At 45.3% G+C, this 5434-nt stretch overlaps 1 pseudogene; it reads right to left on the minus strand.

The window, feature by feature from the left end:
- Window positions 1–2563: 2563 nt before the first annotated feature.
- LOC118923173 (olfactory receptor 1G1-like) lies at window positions 2564–3503 on the minus strand (annotated as a pseudogene).
- Between the last annotated feature and the right edge of the window lie 1931 nt (window positions 3504–5434).

A 5434-nucleotide genomic window follows, 5' to 3' on the forward strand; every position in this document is an offset into this window, starting at 1 on the left:
TCTTTGTGACATATCTAGTATAGCCTTTTGCCCATTTCTCTGTGAGCTGCCTTTATATGTATGTAGATTTGGGAGTTGCAAGGCAGCACAAAGTGGCAAACTGAGGATGAGCTTTGACTTAGAAAGGCCTGGTTACATCACATTGTGTTCAGCTAAGGTCTCCTGTGCCTGGAGTTTGCCTGTGAAGTTGACTGTGTAGTTACCGTCCAGCCATTGCGCTGCTCCTTTTTCGTGATCCCGGCTGAAAGGAGAGGCTCCTCAGGGTGGAGTTGTGCATGCATTCCATGACGATTTATGCATTTCCTTCAAAGGTGGGTCTGCTTTCATGTTTGGTGTCTCTGGTGACCAGGAATCAGAATATTCACCTGACCTAGCTTTTGCCATAGTATCTGAGCTCTCTGGATGCTTCAAACTCTATCACTCTGTTTGGGAAGGACTGAGCATTGAAGTTAATCTTACTAAAGAGAATTCCAAAGTGTTCCAGCCTGAAGACTTTATTCCATTTGAAGAAGTCTCTACAGCATTAATATGTGTTCATAAAAAGAGGAAAATTCAAGGAACAATCCCTTTCATCTGACCATTGTGGGCAGCGGGACAGGACCCAGACACAGTTTGGAGATGAAGGGGTCTTAGTTGTCCTGAAGAAGAAAGTACCATGGAAAGGGAAGACTGAGGAAGGAGGTTAAAGTGGTGTCTTTGGGAGAACAACCTCTGAGAGACACCTGGCGTTTCTATCTGTTAACAATTATGTAAAACAAACAAGCAAACAAACAAAAAAAGGGAGAAAACTCTTGCAGAAAGCCAAACGAATATGTTGGGGAAGAACCCCTAACTCAGATTTCTTTCTGAATAATGTTTCATTAACAAATAATGCAGCAGAAGATTAAGAAAGAAGCTGACTATTTATAGGAATTCTGCACAGAGATTTTTCTCATTATATCACCAGCAGAAGAGGCCACAGAGAGGGCAACCTCTTAATCTGATAATATAAAATTGAACATTTCTTTTACATAGAAAATATCACAGAGTTAAAAGGTGAAGAATTAACTGGGAATATCAGAAAAACAAAGTAGACAAGGGCAGCATTTTTTTTAATATACAAAAAGCTGATGAAATTCACTATGAAGCTCACTGAGACTGCTTCATAAGGGGCACTTGCTGCGCTCTGTCCCCTGCACAGTCATCCCCAGTGCCCATCCTCCAGTGAGTGCCACCTCCTCTCCCAGGGAAATGCCTCCCTGTGCCCCTTCTGGGGTTGAGAGCTCTCTAAAGGACAAAGAGGGGGTCTCTATCCAGTTCTCTTCACCCAGCTTTCTCTTTCCCACCCACCTGCCCTACATCTGTTTTTTATGATTTTTTTTTACCTTCCTTCCAAAGTAAGCTTCCTTTTCTCAGAATTTTTCTCAGCAAAAGAGCAGTCATATTGCACAGTAGCCCCTCAACACTGATAGACAAAATATCACAGGGAGACAACTCATGTTATAGATAAGACATACATAAGTAAATATATATTATATATAATAAAAATATATATCTTACAGATAAAGACACACACAGTACCTGTGTTCTCTCATAAAAGCAAAAATGAGCATTTAGAAAGATAGGTAATGATGGACAATACTAGTAGCATTGTCTTTCAGGGGTGGCATGGTGCATGATTTCTTCCTTTTTGCTAATTCAGCAGGTTTTACATTCTTATTATCATGCACATAAATTGCTTTTCAGTGGAGGCGAACAAAATAAACTAGAGATTAAGAACCAAAGAATCAAGAAATTGTCCCAATAACTAACAGAATCAAGAACTTGTCCCAGTAACTAATAATCACTCACTGTCAGAGTCATAGACCCAATCCCCATTGTGTGGCTGTGGGCCAGACCCCTGACCCCTCTGTGCCTAGGTTCCTCCCCTAGAACCATTCTTGCTCTCAGTCCCAGCAGGTAGTGCGTGGTAGGGGGCCAGCTTTCTGCGTGTGGAGGTTCAGCCCTGCGAGTGAGCTGCTTCCAAAGGCAGGGCTGGGAATGGTCCCTGTGACTCGGAGCACTAGAGCCTTGCAGGTCTAGTGAGCGTTCCCTGTAGCTGGGGGCACCTGGCAGTCACAGACTGGGCTGCTTCCCAGGCCCTGGGTGCTGTCTGACGTCATCCTTTTGGTGCTCCCACTCTCTGGGTTGAAGGCCCTCGGACACCTGTGCCCACTAATCACGTCACTCTTGACCAAGTTGTCCTTAAGGTTTCCCTCAGCCTGACTGACTTTTGAAGGGCTTTTTCCTGACTTTAGGTCTGCAAGCTCTGCTTTCTCAGAGCATTTACTTTAGAAAATTTTCCATTCTGTGGTTTGAATCTACCAGGACACCTATGACTGCTAATCAAGCTGCCCTGTGGGGACTACTGGCCACTCCTTCTTCCCGGAGGCTGCGCTTTCCTTGGCCACTTGATCCTAGTCTAGTCCCACCTCGTTAGTCATTCTCCCTGTGCGATGCTGAGCATCCATCCTCTCCTGAACTTGAGTTTTCAAAGTTACAATGGAGAAGTCCAGGGAGAAGGCATTTCAAAGGCCCTGAGCTTCTAGTCTGGGGAAGAACCCTTTACTGAGTAGAGTATTTGCCCCCAGCCGAGGAGTCTCCACAAATCCCCCCTGATGTCCCTGTTCCTCAGGCTGTAGATAAAGGGGTTCAGCATGGGGGTGACCATCGTGTATGCCACAGATGCCACCATTCCAGTGTCTGCCGAGTAGGAGGAGGAGGGCTGGAAATACACCAGAAAGAGTGTCCCATAAAGGAGAGTGACCACTGTCAGGTGGGAGCCACAGGTAGAGAAGACTCTGTGCTTCCCCCCAGCAGAGGGGATTGTGAGGATGGTGCGCATGATGTGCGCATAGGAGACCAGGATGCAGCTGAGGGCACCACACCCGACAGGGCCGCTTCAGTAAGCATCACGATCTGGAAGATGTGAGTGTCTGAGCAGGCCAGTGTGAGGAGCAGGAGGAGGTCACAGAAGGAGTGTGGGATGGAACGGGAGGCACAGAAGGAGAACTGAGACATCAGGAGAGTGGGAAGGCCAGGAGGTGGGAGCAGAGCCAGCACACAGTGACCAGCAGCAGGCAGCGCTGGGGGCTCACGATCGTGGTGTAGTGGAGAGGAAGGCAAATGGCCACGTAGCGGTCACATGCCATCACAGCCAGCAGGAAGTCATCCAGCAGGGCCAGTGCCATGAAGAAGTACATCTGCAGGAGGCACCCGGTGCGGGAGATGGTGTGGTGCTGTGTCTGGATGTTCACCAGCACCTTGAGGACAATGGTGCCGGAGAAGCAGGTGTTGATGAAGGACAGGTTGGCCACGAGGAAGTACATGGGAGTATGGAGGCGAGGGTCAGAGCCAATGGCCAGGATGGTGAGCAGGTTCCCTGACACAGTGAGCGGGTACATGCCCAGGAAGATCCCAAACAGGAGAGGCTGCTGTTCTGGATGCTCAGAGAGGCCCAGGAGCAGGAGGTTAGGGATGCCGGTTTGGTTTCTGATTTTCATTTAAAGTAGAACAATTGGAAGAAAATCTCACCTAAATATACATAGACTCCAAAAAGTTACAGCATTCAAAGCCTTTTTCCCTCCATGTTCCTTTTAAAGGTCACAGAAATACACTGTAAACATGTACAGAGGTAAGAATTATGGACAGTGATGGGAGATTTTTTGGGGGGTGAACTTTGCATATTAGTACATTGTCCTGTAGACCTCCTGGATGAGGCTGAACTGGAGATTACCTGGGAAGAAACTTCCTAATTCACAGTTCACCCCAACCGCCCGTTATGGGAAAGCTATCAATTTCATTGTCATGACAGGTTTGAATAAGACATTGTGCGGAATATGTATTTACTAAGAAATTATTAAGAAGAGCTCTCTTTCTGTCTCTGTCTCTCTATTGAGGGGTAGAAAAGCAATAACTAATTACATGCATAAGTCTTCACTGGGACTCAGAAATTCTTGGTGTGATAGGAGTATCTGCCCTCTTTTTCTTTTGAAGACATATCAAATGAGCTAATGTAGATAAAATCACTTTATAAACTAAAAGGCGTTTTACAAAGAAAAGATCCCACTGTCTTCATCATCAGCATTCCTGTCAGCAGCATCAAGTCCCTAGGAGTTTGGCCTGGGGTCCTATAGACCAGGTGGGAAACCTTTCTCTGCCCTTTCTGGCTATGCTATCCTTTGCAACTTATACACCCTCTTTGGGCCTCAGCTTCCTAGACTGTTAATTTGACTGTTAATGCAGACTTTGTAAACTTATGGATAAGGAATGAGATGACATATTCAAAATGCTAGCACAGAGTAGACCTTCAATAAATCATGATAACAGTTCTTAATATTGCTAGTAATTGTAGATAAAAAGGAACCTGGGCTTCCTGATGCACCAGAAAAATGTTCGAGGACATGCCTCTCAGGTCTAAACCCCCACTGCTTTTTATATTTTGGGTGAATTATTTACATCCTCTGAGCCTCATTTTTTTTTCATCTGTAGAATGTGGACATAAACCTACCATATAGGACTGTTGAAAGCATCAACATGCCAGAATCCATTAAAGGGTTTTTCAGGACCTGTGATATAAAAACCCAAATGAGCGATTCTGTCTTGTGCATTTGCCTGGTGTGGAAGGATGAACACGCCAACAGGCAACACCAGTGTGTGCTAATATCATGCTCTTTGATGTGGGCCTGCAACCCACTCCCTCTGGGTTTGACAGACTTTCCTTGGCCACTGGCTCTTTTGTGTGCTAAAACGTTGAGCAAGTTTGCTCCATCTTTCTGGCTTCAGTTTCTGCATCTGCTTGAAGAAGATAATAACTGTCTAATGTATAGCATTATCATGAGGATTAAATTAGTAAAGGATCGTACAGAACTAGAATTGATGATGGACTTATATCAAGTGCTCTTTATGTTTGCTTTTCCTCATTTCATTGTCTTCTCTTGAAGGAGTTTCTGGAGTGACCAACTAGTTGTCTCTGTTTGCCCAACACTTTTCTGCTTTCAAAACTGGGCATCCCACTTACCCCAGTCCTGGCACACAGGGCCTTTTCTTGGTCATCATCTTTGGGATGTTGGGCTCTGAAAACTAGTTTCATATGTACAGTTGTAAGCGGCACTGTCATCAGTACCATCATCATGACCCTCAGTGGCAATGGCTCTGACCTAGTAGTACCATGACAAAGTGTCCACTTTGACAGGTCACATGTGTAGAACCAGGTTCAAGTCCCAGCAGTATGTCTTGTAAATCATTTAGCGTTTCAGAGCCTAAGTTGTAAAATGAGCCTAAATAAATCTGCCTCACACAATTCTGAGATGCAAGGCTGAAAAATGAAGTAGACCTTGCTAAACTGCCAGTTGTGGAGATAGTTACTCTCCTAGGCTGATTTTGAGAGGCACTCACGATTGAGTGGGCTGACAGT

Source organism: Manis pentadactyla, chromosome 3 (genome assembly GCF_030020395.1).
Source record: "Manis pentadactyla isolate mManPen7 chromosome 3, mManPen7.hap1, whole genome shotgun sequence".
Lineage (NCBI taxonomy): Eukaryota > Metazoa > Chordata > Mammalia > Pholidota > Manidae > Manis > Manis pentadactyla.